The 25,643-nt window shown below is 40.3% G+C and overlaps 2 protein-coding genes across 5 annotated transcripts in view; one reads left to right on the top strand and one right to left on the bottom strand.

The window, feature by feature from the left end:
* Positions 1-25,643, bottom strand: part of LOC131689679 (protein RER1) — a 291,551-nt gene that overhangs the window by 164,617 nt on the left and 101,291 nt on the right. The gene's annotated exons all lie outside the window — the stretch shown is intronic.
* LOC131689676 (atypical protein kinase C) overlaps positions 76-25,643 on the top strand; it is a 481,953-nt gene continuing 456,385 nt past the window's right edge. For all 4 annotated transcript variants that reach the window (XR_009305444.1, XR_009305445.1, XM_058974925.1 and 1 more), the window contains exon 1: positions 76-1,022. The gene's annotated coding sequence lies outside the window, so the exon portion shown is untranslated. The remainder of the gene's footprint in view (positions 1,023-25,643) is intronic.

The following is a 25,643-nucleotide window of genomic DNA, read 5'->3' on the forward strand; positions in this document are numbered from 1 at the left end:
TGCTGTGCGATGCTGCCTGATACGACACGGGGAGGGGGGTGGGGTGAAGCCCTGAAATGTGGGACTTATCGGACCACCCGTCAATTGGCTCACTGCATTCTCCCGGAGTACATAGGTAGGACCTGTCTGCCAAAGTTGATCCTCGTGTGTCCGTGTTACCGAAATCCGTGAATTCGCCCCAACGACGGTGCCATTCGCGTGCTGATTGCTGTCCGGGTGTGTGTGTTTTGTGTGGAAAAGTTACTACTGTCCTCCGAAAACGGTAAAGGATTCCGCAAGGAACCGTCGAAAAAGGATTGGTTTGTGCCGTGCCGTTTCGACCTCGTTCATATTTTTCTGCTATTGCTGCTGCTAAAGGGTGGTGAATGGTGCCTACCCTATTTGCCATCTCCTCCCCGCCGCCAGTAGTGTGTTTGAACCGTAAAGGAAAATTCCAATAGTGTGACAGCAGCAGAAATCGTGGCGAGTGCTGCAAACATCGGAATATAAACGAAGGAATCCAGTTTGTGCAAAAAGAAATCCCTCCTCTACCGCAGTGTGTAGGTGCTGCTCCCAGCTGAAAGTTTTTTCCCACACCCTAATTTTTTTTTTCGGGAAAATTTGTGTCGAGCAGCAGTGTGCTGCTGCTGCAGTGAAGTGAAGAAACGACGGTGCGGAAGGATACATAGCGGACCATCGGGAAAGGTCAACTCCTCGAAAATCATAAGGCGGCTGAATTCGAGAATCGTGCAAAACAAAAAAAGAAAAAACATCCGCGAATATTGAGGGCGAGTCGCCGCGTGTGTGTTTTGGGGTTCGCGAAAAAAAAAGTGTGACGTGATTGTCGTCACGCCTCACGGAGAGGCTGGCTAAAGTTTAACTAGCAATTGGCTGGGATGTGATTGTGCCAGAAGAAGAATTCGTGTGTTCCTGTTTTTGGGTGCAGTAAAACAACCCCCGGGTCAGAGGAGGATAGAGCCTATCGTCAGTAGGAACGGCGCCCGCTCCGAAGGAGCTTTCATTTGTTTCGTTATTCAAGTCCAGTAAGTCAGGGGTATTGCTATAACCTATTTAATGCCAATGCGAAACGGCGCAAGGATGGAAACCGGAGAATTTCCGGGATGCTTTATATCTATTTCTATGGGTGGGGGTTGTAACAGAGCATGACATGGGCGTGTGGTATGAGTTGTTTTGAAGAGTTCGCCCACCACGAAAAGTGCGTTAGAAGAAATACCCACGCCCGAAGGAACGTGGTGGTTCATCGGTTTTGTTTCAAAGCTATGGCGTAACATGTCCTTGGATTAGTGTGGAGTGTTGGTATTTTCAAATTTTTGTTATTTTATATTTTGCATCGGTACTGGTCAGTATTACGCGATGAACCGAGTGTCATTGCAATGAAAAATAAAAAAGTGTTGATGTTATGGAAAGTTGTTTATAAAGGCAGCGCAGCCTTTTAATAATTTGGATTATGCTATTGGATGATAAGTGCCTGAATTTGTTTGATTCAGTTATTCCAGTAAATTAGTCCAAATTCTAACCAAGACAAAGGTAAAAGGATCGTTTTTTCGGGAGTACATTATTCTTAAAAAGCAACTTGAGTGTGATTTTGATTAATGATAATCCTAGGTGCAATTAGAAAGAATTAACGATATAAACAATAGCTGAAGACTTTGTGTCTTCAGAAAAGTTGTCGTTGATGCTATTACAAATAACTTTGTTGAAGACATGAATGCGTTAGGCACTCAAGGTGTCAAGGTGTGTACCCTCAAGGTCATGATCGAATTTCACCCCCAATGTATGGTGTTTTGATAGTGTTCCAAATGGGATCAACCCATGAAAACACTATCACCATGGCCCGATATATCCCCTTTAAAAACCGTTTTGTAGAATATATACATTGGATATTGAGACCATTTTATGCTGTTTCGGTAGCTGTGAAACTTGTCACGGACCATGTTTATGGTTTTTTCAAGGGGTTGTATGATGTCTGAATCCATAAGATTTTTCTCGGGTTATTTACGAAATCTAATATTATAATTTGAATTTGGGCGGTGGAGTTAGTAAGTCGATTACCTTGTACGCAGCTCACATGGGTTCGCTTCCCAACCCCACAAACATTAAAATTAAAGGGGAAATTTTGGATAAGACCAGTTTTGTGCATAAGAACACAAGACCTTACATAAAGTATGTTTTTTTTAGTGTTTCGGGTTCTCCTCGTCAGTAGCTGACACCAATTTAATGCTAGTTAGATCAGTCCAAACCAAATTGTCGCTGGTTAGGTTTGGACTTATCATCTAATTAGCATTCTATGTGAGGTCTTACAGCAACTATGAATCTATCTCGTCTTTTGCAGGAAGGGAAAGCTTCTATAGCTTTGGTTCAAGAACCGTATTTCCATAAAGGAAACTTCTATGTTGGAAAGGTTTTTAACCCCGTCTTCGTAGCTTTCAACAAAAATGGCATGACAAATCCACGTGAAATGCCTCGTGCATGTATACTTGCGAATAGTGCAATTGATGCTTGTCTTATATCGGACCTCACAACTCGTGATATTTGTACTGTCATGGTAAATATGACTGTTGACAACATAAACAAGAAATACGTCTATTGTCCGGCATATTTGCCGCATAATGAACCATCACCTTCTGATGATTTCAAAAGGGTTGTATCATATTGTGGCAGAAATGGGTTTCCTCTCATAATCGGCAGTGATGCAAATTCCCACCACATAATTTGGGGCAGCTCTGATATCAATTTGAGAGGCACCGAATTGATGGAATACTTAAGTAGTACAAATCTGCACATTCTTAATGCAGGAAACCGCCCAACTTTTGCACGAGCTGGCAGAGAAGAGGTGTTAGATGTAACTCTCTGCTCTGACAGCATTACGCATGAGTTGACAAACTGGCTCGTACCAAACGAGCTCGAACCGTCGTTATCTGATCATAAGTACATCGTCTTTGGTCATTTAAACGTCTCGCTAGATATCGTCACCTATCGTAATCCCAAATCTACGAACTGTGACCACTACGAAGAGGGCTTGGCGACTAGGTTTCATGGGTATCTTCCGACGATTGAATCTCCAAGTGATTTGGATGAGGTCGTGGATAAAACAAGCTCACTCATAGTAGCAGCATACCAAGAGGCTTGTCCGCTTCGAGTTATGCGTGCTTCTAGAGGAACACCTTGGTGGAATACCGAACTTGTTCGACTCAAAAAGTTATGTAGGAGAGCTTGGAATCGCAGACGCAGGGACGGGTCGGAGGCATTTAAGTTGGCTCGCAAAGCATATGGGTCATTCCATGCGAAGTGATCAAGGCACGTGTAATCGACCTCCACGGATTTGAACAAAATTTAGAGGAATTGTTCATCTAGGGCCAATATATAAAAACCCAAATTTTTGTGACAATTGAACCACCCCTCGGGTCATGGGAGCACCCCCCGTTTTGGCAAATTGTCAAAACCCTTGATTTTCTTTTGATCATATCTCCGGTTCTATTTACTCTAGAATCAAACCACAGGATGGCTTTTGAAGAAAATTGTTCAAGGAGTCTATAAAAAATATTATTTTTTGCCGACAGTGTTGCCAAGTATGCAATTTTTTCAGTTAAATATTAAAAGTTAATTTTTCTCAAAATACGTATATTTTAATTTTGAAAATTTTAATGCCATCGCGTTCCTCAGACATTTTTACATAAAAAACACTTATCATCTTAATATAATATGAGCGCATCCTGAGATACACCGTTTTGAAGAGAAAAAACCGCAATTTCCCATATAAAATCGCAAGCGCACAACACTAAAAAACCAACTTGAGTATTCTGAGTTCAAACATAATTTTTCGTGAAGTAGACGAGAAATGATGAAAAACTACGTATTTGGTTTGCTTCTAGCAGATCAGGGTCGATTTTTATGACAGTTTGAAGATTTTCTCAATTTTGGCCAATAAAAATGGATTTTTATATGAGAAAATCGGAGTTTTTCCCTTCAAAACGGTATATCTCAGGATGCGCTCATATTATATTGGGATGATAAGTGTTTTTTATGTAAAAATGTCTGAGGAACGCGATGGCATTAAAATTTTCAAAATTAAAATATACGTATTTTGAGAAAAATTAACTTTTAATATTTAACTGAAAAAATTGCATAGTTGGCAACACTGTCGGCAAAAAATAATATTTTTTATAGTCTCCTTGAACAATTTTCTTCAAAAGCCATCTTGTGGTTTGATTCTAGATTAAATAGAACCGGAGATATGATCAAAAGAAAATCAAGGGTTTTGGCAATTTGCCAAAACGGGGGGTGCTCCCATGACCCGAGGGGTGGTTCAATTGACACAAAAATTTGGGTTTTTATATATTCGCCCTAGATGAACAATTCCTCCAAATTTTGTTCAAATCCGTGAAGGTCGATTTCAAGTTTGCATCTTTTTTTGATCACTTCGCGTGGAATGACCCATATAGAAATGCCCTTCGATCCTCTGAGCGAAGTGGTTGGAAAAGCCTCTGCACAAATGTCTCAAGTCTCAACGAGACTAGTAGATTAAATAAGTTACTTTCGAAATCGAAAGACTTTCATGTCAGTTCCATTAGAACTGCTAATGGTGAATACTCGTCTGACGAAGATGTAGTACTCAACTGTCTTTTTGACACACATTTTCCAGGTTGTACGGAGCCATCACTGACGACTGCCCCTGAGTTCTTTTCAGGCAGTTCTGATTCTTGGGCATTTGCTCGTAGAATTGTGACAACTGAATCGATCAAATGGGCGATTGAAAGTTTTGCTCCGTATAAGTCTCCGGGAAACGGCGGAATTATTCCAGTTCTACTACAAAAAGGATATGAACACTTCAAGCATATTTTGAAAAAGGTTCTTACTTGCAGTCTTGCAACAGGATACATTCCATTAGCGTGGCGGGAAATAACTGTCAAATTCATTCCCAAAGGTGGCCGCGTCACTTATGAGGAGGCAAAGAGCTTTAGACCGATCAGTCTGACCTCCTTCCTTCGCAAATCAGTGGAACGTTTAATCGACCACTACATTCGGGATGGTAGCTTGGGCGAGCACCCGCTGCATGCAATGCAACATGCATATCAGCGGGGGAAGTCTACTACCACCCTGTTACACAATGTTGTCTACAACATTGAAAAAGCTTTTTCACAAAAGCAATCAAGTTTAAGAGTTTTTCTCGATATTGAAGGTGCTTTTGACAACGTGTCTTTCGAATCCATTTTGGAAGCAGCACGAGATCATGGAATACCTTCGTATATCATGAACTGGGTACACGCAATGCTTAGCAACCGACATCTGTGCTCATCGTTAAGACAAGTAGAGATGAGGAAACTGAGTGTCTGCGGATGTCCTCAAGGTGGGGTGCTGTCACCACTTCTATGGAACCTTGTTGCCGATAGCTTGTTGAGAAAACTAAATGAGCTTGGGTTTCCGACGTATGGTTTCGCCGATGATTATCATATAATGATCACCGGTATTTGCATTAACACACTTTTTGATTTGATGCAACAAGCCTTATGTGTTGTTGAGCGGTGGTGTCTTCATGTTGGACTGTCAGTTAATCCAAATAAAACCTCAATGGTGCTTTTCACACAACGAAGGATTACAACCGGAGCTTGTCCATTGCAGTTTTTTGACTCTGAAATTATTGTCGAAGATCAAGTTAAGTACGTTGGGGTAATTCTCGACTCAAAACATAACGACGGAATCACATCGATTTCAGGATCAAGAAAGCTTGCATGGCCTTTGGCCAATGTAGACGGGCTTTCGGCAAATCTTGGGGACTCAAACCCAAGTACATTCAGTGGATCTACACAACAATTGTTAGACCAATACTGGTATACGGGTGCCTTGTTTGGTGGCAGAAGGGAAAAGTCATGACAATCCAATCAAAGTTAAACCATCTTCAGAGTTGGTCTTGATGGCGATGACTGGTGCGTTCTCGACAACACCTACTGCTGCTCTCGAGGCACTCTTGAACATAAAACCACTACATGTGTTTCTGAAACAAGAAGCACTTTCTTGTGCATACCGTCTTAAGGTGACTGGGCTCTGGAACAGTAGATCGTGTAACTAGCCACACAAGACTGTGGCCCCAAATGGTTACTTGGGATGAATATACACTTGCTCCCAGTGACCTTACACTCACATGTAGTTTTCCTTCTAAAACTTTCAATGTGAGAATTCCTCTTCGTGAGGAATGGCTGTCTGGCTGGATGGAGCGACAACTTGAAGAATACGTAGTTTGTTATACGGACGGTTCTTTGTTGGAGGGCCGAGCCGGCGCTGGTGTCTATTGTCATGAAATGAGATTAAACCAATCTCATTCGCTTGGTAAATACTGTACCGTATTCCAAGCAGAAATCTTTGCGATTCTGTGAGGCGTACAATCCGCACTTCAACAGGGAATTTGCGGTAAAAGAATCTATTTTGGCTCGGACAGTAAGGCTGCCCTGAAAGCACTTAGTTCGGCAGATTCGAGATCGAAATTAGTAATCGCATGTCGAACTCAAATCGAAGAACTTAGCATTTCAAATGCTATCTACCTTCTATGGGTACCCGGACATTCCGGTATTACTGGAAATGAATGGGCGGACGAATTGGCTAGAGCTGGCGCTGCGACTGATTTCATTGGTCCAGAACCAGTTCTACCACTGTCAATAAGTTGGATAAAGAACAAGATTCGCTCTTGGGCTGCATTCGAACATGCCAACCATTGCGTTCAAACAAAGGCTTTTCTGCCGGATGCGAGTCCGAAAATGTCAAGAAATTTGTTGCATTTTTCCAAGCACAACTGCAGTATTCTGGTCAGGGCACTGACTGGGCATTGCAAACTCAATTATCACAAGGCTACTATTCAGCGCGCTGAGTATTATTCATGTGATCTTTGTGAATCCGATTACGGAACATCATATCATTTGATATGCAATTGCCCTGTATTAATGCAATTGCGCATCCGGATTTTTGGTTCTCCATACATAGATGAACCTATGTACAGAGAGCTGAAATTTAAGGATATGCTTTTGTTCCTAACCCAGTGTGGTAAAGAGCTATAGTTGTTTTAGCCGTATTTGAATGACAATATCTCTTCGGGGGTGTTGTCGTTCTGTTATCTCAATATCCCCTCGGAGGTGTTGATATATCCGCTCACTGTTTGAGTAGAGGTTCTAAATCCCTCCGGGGGTTGGAAGTTTTATTCCTGCTGCTGTAGCACCTGCAGATCGTTCAGCATCACTCCGGGGGTGCTGAATGCTCTGTTTTAATTGTTCTGTGTCGTTGTTTTCCTTACCCCTAACCTTACCACTTCCCCAATCCTTCCCATCAGGAAAATGATGAAAAGATAATTCTTGGCAAGGCACAAATCTCCGATCAACATGGGGAACGTGCCATTTGAGCCAGACGCCACTGATTCCTGATTGTGGAAATCGAGTCAGCCATTCCGGAGAAACGGTCGTATGAGCTGTGTCACTTCCTCGAAGCTTCCGGTGCCATCGTGGGAGGCCAATGTCATCAAAGAAGGTTTAATTAGGCGTTGTGAGCTAGAATCACAAATCAATTTAGAAAATATTTTATTAATTTTAGCGTCATTTAGATAGCAATGTGATAGCGGTTTTGTTCGGGAATATTTTGTGTGACCGCACTCTTCAACCCGCGACTCCAGAGCCAGAGCTCTGATTCAAAATAAAAGTCAATCTTAGGCGATGTTACATATTTCATTTTAATATAATATTGTTGAAATCGGACGAATCATCTCTGAGAAAAAGGAGTGAGATTATTTGACACATACAGAAAGACATTTTCCGATCTTGACGAACTGAGTCAAACGATATAAAAGCGAGCGGTTGCATATCCTTTATGAGAAAAGCTTCAGACAATTTCATGCGCAGCCGAACTCTTAAACATATAACTCCGGAACCAGAACTCCGATCCAAATGAAATTCGACAGCAAATGTGCTAACGATACTTTGTAAAAATCGAGTTAACCATCCCGGAGAAAGAGACGTGTATTTAATTCATGGATTTTGTCGCTTCCTCGCAGCCTTCGGTTCCATCGATGACGCTGGTGGTTGAGATGTAAGCGTGACCACCACTCATTCCAGTTGGTCTGGATTCAACAAAGCCGAGGTCGTTGAGATTTTTTTGAGGTAAAAAAATCTGTGATCACGTCTTCCTTCGGAAGGGAAGTAAAGCCGTTAGTTGGATCGATATCTAGTCCAGATAGTGGAGTCACCTCTCTGGCGTCGGTAATGAAGAAGTAGAATCCAACTTCCATACTTACTAACAAATATCCTCCTGCCTTGATTCTTGTGGAGTGCGCAGTAGTATATATGGCCTCTAGCAAAAGCAAGTATCGTATTATCCATTCCTTCCCTTTTCCTTCCGCGATCTACGTTCGGGCCTGTGTATTCAATTATGGGACTTTGTCACCTTCTCAAAGCTTTCGGCTTCGCCGTGGCCGGTAGTGATCAATAACACTTTAAGATTGCCAGGAGTTGCACATTTAAGGATGTTTTGCTACTCCCAAGCATAATTATCTACTGATTCCCTGTGCAACTTCAGCTATTCCAGATCGATAACGGAGTAGCAGCCAGGGGTGATCGCACAAGCTCAAGCTCCTCGAAACTTTCGGTTCAATCGTAGCTGGCCGAAATCGCCAAAGAAGGTTTAAAAGGGCGTCGATGAGCCAGAATCATAAAACCTAGCAATTTAGAAAACATTTTTATTAATTCTTGCGACATTTTTATGTGTGACTGTACTCTTCAACCCGTAACTCCGGAATCAGAGCTTCGATCGGAAGAAAATCATCAGCATCCTATGACGAATAATATCATTGAAATCGGTTCTGTCATCCCTGAGAACAATGAGTGAGATTATTTGACACATACTCACATAGCTACATACATACACACATATGCACACAAACACACTCATACACACCCCCGAAATAGTCATTTCAAATGGAATCCGGAGATCAGGCGAATGTCGGACTCCTTGGTGGAGTTTGGAAAAGTAGGATTCAGAGTTATCTTCTCTGTTCAGAGTCCCTCACTCTGGCACACGATAGACGAAATCGGTAGTAGTCTAACTACTGAACGTGTGCTGGGTCGTTTTCCGATCTCGACGAGCTGCATCTACTTGTATAGGAGACGCGGCCTTCTGGGCTTCGGTTAAAAATCGAAATTCCGAGTGATTCAGTGTTCTTTCTATATAGAAAAATTCATACATTTGTCCTTCTGCAAAGTTGTTTCGAACTAAAAAAACACATTTTAATTCAAGGTATTCGTTTCTAAAATTTCCAATAAAAACAAAAAAATCATACATTTGTCCTTCTGCAAAGTTGTTTCGAACTAAAAAACACATTTTAATTCAAGGTATTCGTTTCTAAAGTTTCCAATATGTAAGTTGTATCGAGTAAAACTGATTTTAGAACATTTCTTAAATATTGTTTCATATCTCAATATCCTGCGTTCATAGTGAAAGAGCATGTCTTCAATAAAGTTCTTTCAAATGACTTATTTAATATTTGGTGCTGGCACCAGAACTCTAACTAATTCTTTGAAGAGTTAATTCGCTATAAGTACTGTTAGGAGTAATAATCAATGAAATTATTTTACCAGAAGCCACACTATGATATGTTGTAAAACTTTTTTTTTGTTTTGATTATAGTGGTCGCCTCTTTCCAGGTTAGAGAAATCTCTTTTGGAAAAATCTCTAACCCTATGTGCAAGGTTGGGAATCGAACCCAGGTGAGCTGCGTGCAAGGCAATCGATTTACCAACTACGCTATATCCGTCCTTGTTGTAAAACTACTTCGAAGATACCAAGCCTTGATTTTGTCCGCTTGTAAATGTTTTTTAAAATTTATTTTACATTTCTATACTTGCACAGTTAATAGGTTTTTTATACAAATTAAATGAACAAAATGACTTGACTTATTATTTATAGGTCTGCCAGCTTCAGAGAGATTCTCTCAAATTCAAGAATCTTTTACATCTATGGAATGTACTAATTTCAACGGAATCCTGGCTATCCTACAAACTTCAAAAGATTTCTACGAAAGTTTCGAAAACGCTTCGAACTTCGAGGAAATCACTACAAACATTTTATGTCACAAGATGCTTCGAAGTTCATAAACCTTGCAGCGAGATGAGACATTTCGTACATATATCACTATTGGATGATTCATTGGTTTGCACGCGAAGAAGATACATACAATAACTTCACTTCTACGGATAGTTCTTGAAGCTGTTAGCACTCAAATAATATGCAATAATCACAGTAATTAGCCTTACTTGTTTTAGTGAGAATATCTTGTCCAACCCAAAGTTGTTGTTTATAAGCGACACGGTCATGCAGGGGTTAATAAAATCAATAAAACGTATACAAATAAAATGAACAAAATGAAAAAAATGATCAAATGAGTAGAAAGAAAAAAAACAGAATAAAGTGAAAAAAATAAAAAAAAATTAAACGGTATTAAAACAGTCAAAAATATAACCGAAAAAAGTAAATTGTGTTTAATTAATATACTGGATGAAATAAATACTGAATGAATGAATGACTGACTGATTGATAAAAATAATAGGATTTTTAAAACAAAGAAAGTGAATAAAATGCATGAACTGGAAAAAATTAATAAAATGCATGGTACGAAAAAGATGAACAAAATAAGTTAACTGAATGTTTTAAATAAAATGTTCAGATAAACAAAATGATTAAAACGAAAGGATCATGTATTTAAAATTAGTCAAATATTTAAGACGAATAGAATAAACAAAACAAATAAGATCAATATATTGAATAAACTGGGAAAATCAGAGAAAATTTTTTGAAAAAAAAAAAATAAAATAAAAGAATAAAGCAAATTGTACAAATTTAAGAACCATTGTTTCAGAAAGTTCTGATACATTGGTGAAAATCTCATTATTTGAAAAATAGCTAATGATTGTACAATACACTGTCTAGTGTTTCCGTTCTTTTTTGTTTACACCTTTTTGTTTTAGTTTTGTTTTATTGACTGCGTGTTTTTGTTTATCTCGTTTTTCTACTTTATTGATGGGCCTTAATTAGTTCTTGAATGTTAAATTTGTTTTGGAATTATGATTTTTGGTCATAGATTTTCGAAAAAAATTATTTTTGTAAAGAACTAGCTAATGCCCGCAGCGCGTTGCTGCGACCTTCAACGAAATAGGAGTAAAATACAATTTGTGTCGAAGCGCCATCTGGCGGGAAGATAACCCTCAAACAATAGCACACAAACACGCTCCATAACAAATGTCTACTACGTAGTAAATTTTCACGGCAATCGGTTAAGCCGTTTAGGAGTCCATAAATCATACACATACAAACATTGACTTTCATAAAAGTTCATTTCAATACAAAAAATATGCTTTTTCAATAATATCATTCCAAACAGGTACATCAATTAACATATGTATATAAAAAATCCTTGCATACTACCCAGTTTGAGATACTCAAAGATTTCCTTAATAATAGTATATAATATATAAACGCTCAGTATAGAATTGAATTAAATTTGAGTTGATGTAGTTTTCGATTTCATAGTTTTCGATTTTTGGTTACATGACTGTCCATAGTGCAACGTTTCGAAGGAATGTCAATTAATCTTCAGGGGGAAGCCGGGTTAGAACATAAATGAGTTATAATTTTCTTATAATACAAATATTTTGCAAATTTTGTCGAGGCTGCAAATATTTCTAGAGAAAATTTTCAATAGGACGTAATTAATATTGAGAGCCTCTCTTTGCTTACTTTCTCTTTTGTTTATTACGACGTCATTGCAACACTTTGTACTAATTTTCCAGTACATATCGAAAGCCGACGGTTTTTACTACAATATTATGCAAAGAGTAGAGTAGTAAATGTTGAAATGGCCGAGTAATGAACAGAAGAGAAAGACCTCAAAGAGAATCTCTCATTGTTACTTACGTCCTATTGAAAATTTTCTCTAGATTTTCTCTTTTAAGTAGAATGTAAAGGGTGTCCCACATCAAATTGCATCACACAAAAAACGCTGTGGAAAATTACTTAGTGGACCGATCCTTTTAAAACTTTCAGACTATACAATATAACCCTTTAGTATGCTTTTGGCATATTTATTTCTTTCAACTTCAATACCATAACCGCAGGCTCGTACCTTGCGCTTAACTACCCTCACTAGGTTCTGTATAAATTCTGACTGCAGGTCCTTCTGTACGGAATCTCACTTTTACTTCCTATGTCTTCCTCAGATTCGACCTCCTTGGTATGCACTACGGACCTGCTTCATGATTGCCTAGTATTTTTCGATGGGCCTTAGTTCCGGTGCGTTGGGCGGGTGCATGCCCTTGGGCACGAAAGTAATCCCGTTGAATAGTGACACGAAGCTAGATCCGACCAGAAGATCGTAGGGCCCTCGTGTTACTTCTATAGAGGAAGCAGACGCTTCTGTAGACACTTCTTGAGGTAGATCTCCCCGTTTAGAGTCCCTGTAGTCACGAACGGCGTACTCCTTTTGCCACTTGATCAGATCGCTTACCAAATCATGTATTTATTGACAAACTTAGAAAGTAGTAGCCCCGGAAGCTGGCGGAAGTCCGCTTTGACGTAATCATCCATGATGAGACAATGAGGCTACAGTTACAGTGTACAGTTTCCGGGCCCGTGACTTTCCCACCGTATTTTACCGATTCATCTTTTTGGCCGCTTAAGCGATTTCACTACACGCTTGTGATCTTGATCATTCATTCTGACCGCATGTCTCCTTCCATTCGATACTGATAGCTTAAACTTTTAATCACACGATTCACCGTTGATTGCACGATTCCGAGTTGTTTTCCGATGTCTCGATGAAAGAGTTGGGGATTTTTCAGGTGCTTGGGAAAAATCAATTCGCAACATTACTTTTCGGGTGACCCCATTTTTTCCAACGTTTTGGAAAACTGACAGTAATGAAAACACAGTATAAACTACTTCTACTCATATTTTCAAGAGAAAATATCCAACAGGTTATTTTCTACAGTGTTCAATTTGATGTGGAATTCTTCATCAGATTCACGGTCCGCGCGCGATCGTCCTAAAAACACGCGAATGTGCGAAAGAACACGCAGTCATAAAATAGAATTTATACGCGCGAAGTTACATACACGTTAGCACACGCGATATTCAAACGCACACGCGACATACAAACGCACACGCGATCGAACACTTTAACGTACAAACGCTCGAGCCGTTCGCGATAATACATGCGCTCGCAAAGTCCCTACGCCCTCATTATTTGAACCGTACAATCAATATCACATTTTCTGATTGGTTGTAAAGAATTACGGACAATAGATTCCGGAAGAAAAAACATCCAAACTAACATTTGAGTGCTACACAAATAGATTAAACGTGTAAATCACCCAGGGACAGTAGATTCACCATTGAACTAAATAAAAACAAAAGTTATCAAATATTACCATAAAGTCAGCGTTCCGTTTACCACTTCATCGTCATTCATTCGCCACTCAGTACGTCCCCTCACTCTGCTCTTCGCTACCTGCCATGGTTATTCGATCCTTCGACCGGGACGGACGGACTAAACTCATCCCAGCCCCAAGTGCCAGGAGAAAGTGGACGGAAATATTTTAATTACCGCAATGGTACTTATTTGCTACCACCGGCCCACCCAGTCCATCTTCTTCTTTCCCGGTGATGATACCAAAGGGCATCTAAGTCATTAGCATTAATAATGATGTGGAAATTCTGTATTTTTCATCGGCTACTATTTTACCTACCTGCACACGAACACTGATCCGGGTACTATCGGTACGGGGAGAGTGTGATGGATGTTGTTCTTTTGTTCCTGGACTGGGTACGAGTGAACTTGCAGCTCATCGTTCGATTTTATCCATTACAGTTTATGGAAACTGTCTATAGAAAGAATTTCCTTCCTTCATAAAGCTGGTAGTCGAATTTCATCTAGACCCAATGGGGACGTCTGGTGTTCAATAAAGCCTGCTCTATCCCGTGTCGATCCCTGTTGGAAAACATGTTTTACAACATTGATTAAGTCGAAGCGAGGAACAAATGCTACCTTTATGCCCATAACCCTCCGATGCTTAATATTTAACATCCATTTTACATTTCTAAGCACGTTGTAAATTTTTATTTCCCCACCTTAGTTTATGTCTTGAGAAGAAAGATGAAGATCCTGGCGCATTTCGCTACCAGCCGCGAATTCAAATATAATAGGGTGCACGGTTCCAAACCGTTTCGGTTCGGTTGCTCCCAAAGCGAATATTTTATTACTGACGGAGAGTGGTACACATTCTTACCACATACTTCTCCTCCAACTCCTCTTGCTTAAGAAAAGGGAGACACACTGACGAAAATGTGTTTTGCAGACTCACCGTTTCCCAGTGCCATACCTCCCACACATAGGGATAGGATAAGAAAGTTTTCACCTTTACTGACAATACACGCGGTGCCACAAGATGGATGATAAACTAGCGTGACATCCCGCTGCGTCCCATTTTCAGCGAAAAAGAAAATAGAACATGGACGGAAAAGGCTTCGAAACCTTGTGGGTGCACATCTCTTACAGTCAATGTTCATCTGTTGGGGGTGAGTTGAATTTTTTGCTTGCTTTCGACAGCTTCGCTGATAAGCATACTTATAAATGTTGACTTGAAAGGGTTGTTTATGTACTCTTGCGGTTTTCCAAACTTCGTTTGGAAATTTCAAAATTAGGACTTTATTTAGAAATTTTGAAAATAAAAATATTGAGTTGAGTGATATAGACCGCGACAATCGTAAGCGATGTATGAAGGAGTAATACTCCTGTCCAAAAATTGACGGCATCCTGAAAAAATACAAGGTTTTCAAACCGCCCGGTTCGGTACTATGAACGACACACTCTGCGGTTGCCGCCTCCTTCGGTGAGGGTGCACTTCGTGGTAAACATCATGCGGCGGATGCGAAAGCAACTTTTCCAATTATAATCGTAGCAGTTCACTGAAAGCTCACTTTCGACTTTGGGAATTGTGGTTTCCTCGTAGATGGGTGGTGGTTGCTTTAATTTGATACGTTTGAAGGCTGTCGAAACAGTTTATGATTTTGAACCAATTTCGGAGCGGCGGAGTGGCAATTTGGAAATTACGATGCACTTATTACTTGCCAACCGGCACAGGACTCGAACCGTAATAACCTCCGTACTGACGGATGGTGAATACACACAAAAACCCCAAAATGGAATTGGGCCGCTGGCAAACAGTTCCCGGAATGATATTTCCGCACGAAATCAGCTACTTTTCTAGGAATCTTCCTTGTGAGCAAGTCAAACCCACAAACAATCGCGTGATTAGTGGCCCGTGTAAAAATGTCCACCGGTAATGAGAGGATGGCGCCCTACTCCTAGCTTCCCACCCCCTGTCAACCTAACTATAGAGCAATCACAAATCAGCATTCATTCATTTACGATAATCACACTTCCAGCTACGCCATGTTTGGTGCGGTCCACCGTTGCAGTAATGGCTAAATTTGGCCCAGGTCCGAACTCTAGCCCCGGAAACAGCGGAACAGAGTCGTGAGAATGTCAGGCCGTATTACGTACCGCATACAGCTGTATGCCGATTGCGCTGAGATGGGTTTGGCCGGGGAAGGAAGCCGGTGGAAATTTCCGCAAAGACGTCGCTGCTGTTGCTGCTACTAAGCATAATGGCCCCGAGGAACCCCGGCCAAGAAGTGATAATTTATGTTGACGCGCAATGGAAGGGACCCATTTCAGCGGACCGGGTGCCATTAGTTGCTCATCGTGGCCCTTCGTGATGAAGCATTAGTTTACTTTTTGTCTTTTGAGTGGAAGAAATGCTACAGCATAGCTTCGGCATATTTCGTTGTGTGCTAGTAATTTAGTAAAGTATTAGTGTCTCGGAATTAGTTGAACCGAATGGCATAACATTATAATAAGGCGATGATCCCATTTTGTCAGTCCCATGACACAATGGGCCAGAATCGTGTTAAGGTGTTAATTAAAGTGTGCTACTATTATCTGCGCCATATTTCAATAATTGAAATTAGAGTTTTCTCTGCAAAAGACTTAGACGATTTTAGGAAGTTATGATTTCGGGGATTTATTAAAAATATTTAGTCCTTTTGAAGGCAAATAACTTAGACGATATTTCAATAATTTTTTTTTTTTTGCACGGATTGTTTCGTTCCACAAAAATACCCATCTTGATGAGCTTCAGAAAAATCCATTGAACCGAAAGTCGCCATCTTGATTTTCAAAATGGCCTCAAACATCTATATTTGGCGTCTATTCATCAATCCCGTTGCAAATGTACTCATATTGATTCAGTTTTAGAAAATTTCACTGAAGCAAAAGTCCAAATGGTGTCAAACATGGATATCGGGTGTCTACCCAACAAAAAAATCAAAATATACACAATGGAGTTTATTATGTTGGTCTATAAAAGAATCTGAGGAGGGGGATAACTTCTCAGCTAGCATAGAAATAGATTATGTGGTTTTTGAGGTCGCTGATTACGATTCTGATAACAGAATTTGAAAATTCAAAATGGCGGCTACAAAATGGCAGCAATTTTTTTTACGAAATTTGCGAATTTTGTTACAGTGAGCATAGAACTCGATTTACGAGAGTTTTTGGGGTCGCTGATTAAGATTCTGATGTCTGAATTCGAAAATTCAAAACGGCGCCTACAAAATGGCAACCATTTTTTACGAATTTAAAACCTATTTAAAGCTAAAAATAACAGCATTACCGATGAAAAAAATCGCGTCGCAAAGGGTTAAAAATGGTCTCATAGATCGATATCTGGCGTCTACTCATCAATCCTGTTCATAAAATACCTATATTAATTGGGTTTGCAGTGAACCGAAAGTCGCCATCTTGGTTTTCAAAATGCTTTCAAACATCGTAATCTGGCGTCTGCTCTTCAATCCAAAAATACCGTATACCCATCAAACCCGTTCCAAAAATACTCGTATTGATTGGATTTTAGAGACTTCCATTGAACCGGAAGTCGCCATCCTGGTTTTCAAAATGGCGTCAGATATAGACATTTGGCAACAACCGCTACTGCTACTTTTCCGAAAACAACCATATTGTTTAAGTGCGGGTCAGAGGGAATCTTCAAGATCCGCCTTTTTCAATTTTCCAAGTTCTTTGCATTTTAAAGGACTTGAAATACAAGCAAAAATTGTGTTAAAAAATATTTGTAAAGAATCATTATTTCCATTCATACAGCGAGGATGTAATATGAATGAACCTCATGGTGTTATGCACGCTTAGACTCCACATCATACCGATTCAGTTCAAAGGTGGCAAAATTCGGCGAAGTGGAATGATTATTGAAAGAGAATATGTGCCTTTCTCCGAAGCTGGGTGTCTGCTCTGACCAGTTTCATCATATCAGGAATGCTGTACCGCTCACAATCAACAAGTTCTGAACAACTCAAAACGGGACAATCTTACTGCGTACTATTACAATTCCCATAGAATAAAAACTATGATTTTATTTGACATTGCATTTTTGGACTTGACGTCTATATCGCGATCAAGATGGCTGTCATACGCTGTTTAGAAGAATTCGAAACGTTAAGCCCAACTTATCATACACGGTTGAATGGTGTACTAGACTACTACTCCTTGACAAATGCAGTTCCAATTTCAGTTATCTTGGTTTTTGGAGAATTCCACTATACCGGCGGAAGTCGCCATCTTGGTTATCAAAATGGCTTCAAACATCGATATTTGGCGTCTACTCATCAAGTCCGTTGCAAAAATACATACCAATATTGATTGGCTTTTAGACAGTTTGACTGAACAGGAAGTCGCCGTTTTGGTTCTAAAAATGGTGTCAAACATCGATATCTGGCGTCTACTCTTCAATCCCGTTCCAAAAATTCTCATACTGATTGGGTTTTAGAGAATTCTACTGAACCGGAAGCCGCCATCATGGTTTTCAAAATGGCCTCAGGCGTACATATTTGGCGACAACTACTACTACTATTGTTCCGAAAACAACCATATTGTGCAAGTGCGGGTCAGAAGGGAGCCTTTTCCACTTTTCCATAAATCTTGGCATTCAAGTTCTTTGCCTTCAAAAGGACTTGAAATAAAAGCAAAAATCGTGTTAAATGCGAATTCCGTGCAAGAAAATACTTGTTAAAAAACAAAAGAACAATTTTGCGAACTAACCGTGTTAATAGCAGTGTAAAAAAGCGTGCAAAAACCGCGTGGAAAACCTTATTGTGCGGTATCTACCTACCTAGTGGGACTGTTCCAATCTCATTTCACGATAGTAGACACGCATTCCTCATTCGCATCAGAGAGCCGTTTACTTTTTTCTCCATATAACCAGACAACCTCTACTCACCTGAGAGAATCTTCACATGGAGTCGTATATGACTGCTAGCAAGATCAACATGGTTACTGTTCCAAAGACCAGTAATCTGCAATCAGTCTGCACATGGTACTAGTTCTTGTTCAGACTGTATGTGTAATGGTTTGGTATTTAGAAGGGCAGCAGTCGGAGTTGTGAAAACACCAGTCAACGTCATGAACGCCTCTCTTTGCAGATGGTTTAGCTTTGACTGGACTGTCATTATCTCTCCTCTCTTGAACCTCTGTAGTGTAAATTCAATAGATGTATTTGGGTTTGAGACCCCAGGTCTTCCTAAAAATTCGCCTACATTGCCAGAAGGCCAAGCACATTTTATTGATTCTGAGCTCAATGTGAGTAGACCAGTTCGGCTTGGAATCCATTATAATTTCAACGTACATGACTGAATCCGCACACAGTAGCTCAGAATCACAGAACTACAAGGGACCAAACCCCGATTGTTATTCGCTTCTTCGTAAAAAAGAACCATCGAAGTTTTGTTTGAATTAACAGATAATTTAACTCATTCACACGCGTCTGTTCGACAAAGCTATATGCGTTTTGCTTTAAGTCAAAGATTGTGCCGATGCAAAGTCCAGTAATTAGTATTTGGTAATCGTCAGCAAACCTGTAGGTTCGAAATCCTAGTTCATTGAGTTTTCTCAACAAGCCGTCGGCAACCAGGCAACGGTGATAGAACTCCACCCTGCGAATAGCCGTAAATACTCAATTTCCTTATCTCTGCCTGTCTCAACGACGAGCAAAAAATGCGGTTACTAAGCATTGCGTTTATCCAACCCGAGACATACGTGTAGCTTAGACTGTCCAGAAAAATAATGAATTTTTGAAAACTATCGGCCCTCCCCTGAGTCGATTCCTAGTCCCACCAGGAATACTTGCACCAAATTTGAAGCAAATCGGACAAGTCTAGCTATCGGACCAACGTGCCTGAAGTTTTTTATGGGATTTTTCTACAATTTACATAGAGAAAACCCACTAGCTCACATTTTCGCCACTAGGTGGCACTGTATGCATCGTATTATCACTGTAAGTAAAAATAAGAAAGATAATTTAATTGACTACAACTTTGTCGAAGACTGCTAGTCAATCCTGCTTTGTTGAAAGAAGTTATTAAACTTTTAATAAAGTGAGCTTTGCATGGGGCCTAACAGTACACCGAGACCGAGGCATCACTTCATTAAAAGTTTAATATTTTCCAACAAAGTTTAGCTTTTTCTAACAAAACCGGATTTTCTTGCAGTCTCATGCAAAGTTGTAGACAATTAAATTATTAAGTTATGCTTTTTTGTGTTTCGAATTAATGTCGTCAGTAACTAGCACCATCCGGGTGTCTAGTTAGACGATGTATCTATAGTAGTACCCAAATTAGCACTAGTTAGACAAATATATCCTGGGAAGCAAATATAGAAGCTCTGGTTTGCTGACGTGAGACTTTTAGAATTAAAAATTGAATGCTTTTTTGCAATGCCCTAATGTGCGTCGTTAGAATCAAAGGTTGTTTCTTCAACTAAAGCATCATCAACGTACCGTGCCCAAATCCATGGATGGGAAAGCGCGTGTCTATGACTATGCTAAGCTCGCCGGGTGGCAATGTATAAACCGGTGCTTGGACCGGACCGTCTGCACACTGTTACGATTGTCATAAGGCTTAACAGGCTGGGAAAACCTGACCACATTCTATTCAAAGGTAAAATTCATTTCCGTCATCATAAACGGTTGCTCCAACCGCAAACTGTCTGGGAGAAACCGAAGAATCAGCCTAGAGAGAGATGAGAAAACATAGTCTCCTATCTCATGCGTCCCCGCGAGTCTAAGGGTCGATTTCTTCACCCTTGCTTAGCGCTTAAGCCAGGTTTAAACATACTGGTGAACCTGGTTTAAAAGTTAAGCGAGGGTGAGGAAATCGGCCCTAAGTCTATTGATGACATTTGATCCTTAGACTGGCAACGATTGGGTGCTATCATACTTCTGCTGATAGTAGCTGAATGAGAGGATCCGCATCTAGACGTGAGAATACTACCGTAAAAATGAATGGCTGATCGGCGGTCAGTTCCAATACGACTACTTTAATCTGAATAGTATCGATGATCGCCGGTCAATACGTACTGAAAATTAGCCGCATATGGATTATTGAATCCAATTTCAAGCTCTGCTATTGTTAATAAGTCCATGCCACAGGTTTTCAATATCTTGTATTTCCCTCCAATGACCGTTATTATCAATACTTGGTGGTTTTCCATCCAATAAATATATCGAAGAGTAGAAATAACGAAAGCTGTCTAAATACTGTGATCCAGTCAATTACGCAGACAGTATGTGATTTTCTACGCAATTCTTCGGTGGTCGGCTGTTTGGAGTTCAAATTGGTTTAGAAAACATAGGTTACTCTCGGCAGCCGGCTGCCTAGAGTTTAGAAAAAGTTCAAAAACTTCTTTTTTGCGCAACCGTGCACTAGCAGACCAACTAAACAATTAGATAATAAACTATGCTTTACAGGTCGCATCGCTTGCTTGGAGCGAATCCTAGAGCTTTACCCTTACTAAACCTTCAACTCTGCGACAGCTATCAATTATTCTGATAGGACTGGGGTTCACCTATAATACGAATGTAAAACCATTTGTCCATAAGCACCCGTTCAGAATTTATAAACTGTGCGATAGTTTGATGAGTCGTCTAATTTCCGCTAAGCAGCTATGGGAAAAATGGGAGTTTCTATTTTTAGATTAGGTGACTATACATATTTATTACTAATCAAAAATGAACTATTTTGCTTCATCCAACGTTTCAGTCTGTCTGGGATATTGTTCTAGGATTTGATATTTGTTGTTTCAAATCCTGTCCTTGAAAAGGGTCCAAATTGACCGAAACGTTGGATGAAGACACAAGTTATTTTTGATTAATAATAAATCTGCATGCGTCGAATATGACAACGCTAAACGCAAGATGCTGAAAATATGGATAAGGATAAGGATTAGACCAGAACACTTTAAAAGATTTATGTTAGAATGCGTAGAAGTGAACCCATGACAAAAAATGCTATTTTTCAGCGACATTCCCAGCGGCGTTCGCGTTATTGAAATACGGTTGGGGAAAAAACGCTGTGCACCTACCCTAGTCAGATTCCTTTGTGCCTGTTTTGCAACCAGAGAGCTGCATCCAGAATACCATCCGTAGTAACTTTGTGTTATTTTTTTATTTTTACGTAATTTTTAAACAAGAAAGCTCCACGGCTAAGTCATGCTAACACATTAAGTCGTGTCAAATATAACAAAAATAAATAAAAAATTATGCCAAGCCGTGGCGGTCCGTAACAACCAAAGGTGATTTCGAATGGATGCGTGATACCAAAAAGGTTAAGAACAGATGCACTAAACAACACGGCGGCATGGCCGGGAACTTTAGTGATATGGGGGATCTCACTCTCAGTACGTTAACATACAAACGTTTAAGACCTTCGCGATCATCCACGCACACCAAAGCCGGTGGTCTCGGTAACATGAAAACACCCCGGTGATTAAGTGAATGTTTTAGCACTAATAAACTTATAAATGCGGTCTAAAGCGGGAACCTATAAGCGCCCACATTCGCGCGATAATGAATCGGTTACGTTCAGAAATCGGTCTTAGCAGCTTAAATCCATGCCTTCAGTTGGACCAATAAAAAATGACACTCACTAGACAACACGTTCCAGGGCAACATGACCGGGAAATCTAGTGCTAATGCGAAACTTACTCTCTTCTAGTATCCGAACGATATACTAAAAATTAAGTATCAGATACACGGCCCGCGAGTGATTATTCAAGAATACGGTAGTGGTTACATGGTTATGGAATCAAATTTATGCGCACGAAGTTACATACTCGGGACAAACACGTCAACATACAATTGCTCGAGACCCTGGCGATCATCCACACACACCTACGCGTGCGACCTCGCAAATATGATAACTAGGTCTCAAGAGTAAACCAACAACCGTCCGTGTTCGCGCGATTATGAATCGGTTACGTCTGGAATTCCCTACTCTCGCTCGGCTCTAATAGCCTTGGTCAATACCTTCGGTTGGGCCAATAAAATGACACTCATATCCACTAGACAACACGTTTCATGGCGACATGGCCGGGAACTCCTGTGATATAAAAGAACTCACTCTTTTCTAGCGTCTTTAACCGTACACCAAAAATTAAATATCAGATTCACGGTACGCGCACAATCATGCAAACGGTTACAAAATCGAATTTATACACGCGATGTTACATACAGGCCAGTACACGCGACATACAAACGCCCACGCGATCGAAACCGTACAAACGCTGGAGCCCTTCGCGATTATACACACGATCGTGAAGTCCCTACGCCCGCACATATCAGAATCGTATAATGAAAATCACATTCAGTGTGTGGCATTTTTCGTCTCGTCTGGAATTGTAGTGAGTGATTCTGACGAAGAGCCCTTCCGAGAAGCCCTGGCTCTACAGTACCAGTAGGACAACTCTCTTGAAAAAAAATTAGATCTTTTTAGAATTAGAACCACTCCAACGTCTGTTTAACTCATACGTCCCCAACGCCCATTTCATTGAAAATGTTAAAGTTCAAAATTATAGTTCTCAGCCATTATTTTGAAATTAGAAACGATCGCAAAATTTTTAAGGCCACCTTTCCGGAACTGATCGTAGTTCTGGATACATTGTTGGTAGTACTGGAGTTACCCCTCTTTTCGAAAAGCAAAAAACTTGAATAGCGGTCTTCAAACCAGTCTTGCGACGCACAAAACTTTACGATTTTGTAAAACAAACGCATTGATCAACATTCTGAGAGTTTTTGGTTTAATTGACCACACCCTGGAGCATTCCGGGAACCTCCGGCTCCTCCGGCAAAGAGGACAATTTTCGACCAGTTATAAAACTCGTCTTGCGTGGTGTCAAACTTTGTAATTTTGCAAAACAAATGCACTGGTGACCATTTTAAGGGTTTTTGGTCAAATCGGACACACCCCGGGATCTTCTGGGAACCTGGTTCCTCCGGTAAAAAGAGATGATTTTGGACTGGTTTCAAAACCCGTCTTGCAGTACTTCAAACTTCATGATTATGCAAAACAAGCACACTGAAAGACCTTTTGACAGAAATTGGACGAAATGGCCACACTCCGGGGTATTCTGGGAACCGGATTCCTCCGGCAAAGAGGACACTTTTGGACCCTTTTGAAACTCTGTCTTGCGGCATGTCCAACTGCATGAATTTGCGATACACGAACGCTAAAAAATATTTCGAGGGTTTTTGGTCTAATTGGTCACACTCCGCGGTATTCCGGAAACCTGATCCCTCCGGCAAAGAGAACAATTTTTGGCTGATTGCAAAACCCGTCTTGCCGCGCGTCAAATTTCATGATTTTGCCAAGCAAGTTCACTGAAGGACATTTTGGGGGGTTTTGGTCCAATTGACCACACCCTGGAGTATTCCGGGAACCTGGCTCCTCCGGCAATGAGGACAATTTTCGACCAGCTATAAAACCCGTCTTGGGAAGTGTCAAACTTTATGATTTTGCAAGACAAGTACACTAGAGATCATTTTAAATTTTTGGACGATTTGGTCACAATCCGGGTTATCCACCCAAGAGGACACTTTTCAACCGATTAAAAAACCCGTCTTGTGGGATGTCAAACTTTATAATTTCGCACAACCAGTGAATTGGAGAACATTATGAGAGTTTTGGTCATATTGGATACACTCCGGGATATTCCGGAAACCTGGTTCCTCCAGCAAAGAGGACATTTTTCAACTAGTTGCAAAACCAGTCTTTCGGTACGTCAAACTTCATGATTAAGCAAAACAATTACACGAAACGATATTCTAATGGCTTCTGGTCTAATTGGGCACATTCCCAGGGTATTGCGGGAGCCTGGTTCCTCCAGCAAAGAAGACACTTTTCGACCCTTTTGAAACCTTGTCTTGCGACATGTCAAAATTCATGATTAGGTAAAACCCTCAAATGTTCTCCAGTTCACTGGTTGCGCAAAATTATGAAGTTTGACAGTCCGGGAAAGACGGGTTTTATAATCGGTTGAAAAGTGTCTTTTTTGCCGGGTAACCAGGTTCACGGAATACCCCGGGTTGAGACCAATTCGCCAAAAAACCCTCAAAATGTCATTTAGCGTACTTGTTTCGCGAATTCATGCAGTTTGATATGCCGCAAGACAGGGTTTCCAAAGGGTCGAAAAGCGGCCACTTTTCCGGAGGAACCTAGGGCCTTGCAAAGTAGAACAACTTTCCTAATCGTGTTATAAACACTATTTTATTTAGTTTTACCCTCCCCAAGGTTGACGGGTTTGACGGCATTGCAAACATCATCAGGCATATTGCGTGCATCAGCGCGAAAGAACAACTGCTTTAAAATGAGTATTGCATTACGCCTCGATAGTGGTGCATCGAGGAGACCGAGAGGGCTTATGCGCCTTTTTTATGTTCTATGTTTCTTCATACTCTGCACCAGCGCATACCAACGGTCAACCACTGGTCTGTGCGCGGTGATGTGACCGACTGACGGGTCGACGTCCATTGACTTTTGCTGTGTGCCGTGTTTGCAAATATTGTTCCACAATTTGATGGCGGTATTCGTGGACGGGGCTCACAGTGGGAATCATTGTATGTCCATTTATCGGTCGAATTCGTCTTCATGCAAATACTAATTAAATTAATTTAATAATTAAATTAATTTAATAAAATAGAATAAGTAGAAATAAGTCGCTTTGTGATAATCGTAGTTTTTCGAACTAATGTACAATTGTTATGTGCTAGTCGTATTTCTATCTATGTATGTGTTCGTCTGAGTATTTGTGGCAGTTGGGTCAGGGAGCGGATGCAGAACTGGCGTATATGATAGAATAGTAGCTAATACTTCTGGTGATAATTTGTGCATTTGGTTCTATTCATTCGGGAAAATCGCATTGGATAAATTAGGGTACAATGAATTTACCAACGCACGTGAGTCATCCATTCCCAGCCAGCATAGCATGATGAAAGTCTAACAGCATGCAATTGTCGTTAATGGTAAATATATAACATTTACTACATTTAGATGAGTTTGATTGCATGTTACATGTGTTTTTCTATTCTACTTCGCTAGTCTGTTTCTTTTGTATATCTATTAGTTTGCTTTTCTATTATTGCTGTATACCAAAATAGTATCGGTCAATTTATACACTTCTAATTAAGCTCTTTACACCTTTTTTTCTTTATTCGGCTGTT

This window comes from Topomyia yanbarensis, chromosome 3 (assembly GCF_030247195.1).
Source record: "Topomyia yanbarensis strain Yona2022 chromosome 3, ASM3024719v1, whole genome shotgun sequence".
Lineage (NCBI taxonomy): Eukaryota > Metazoa > Arthropoda > Insecta > Diptera > Culicidae > Topomyia > Topomyia yanbarensis.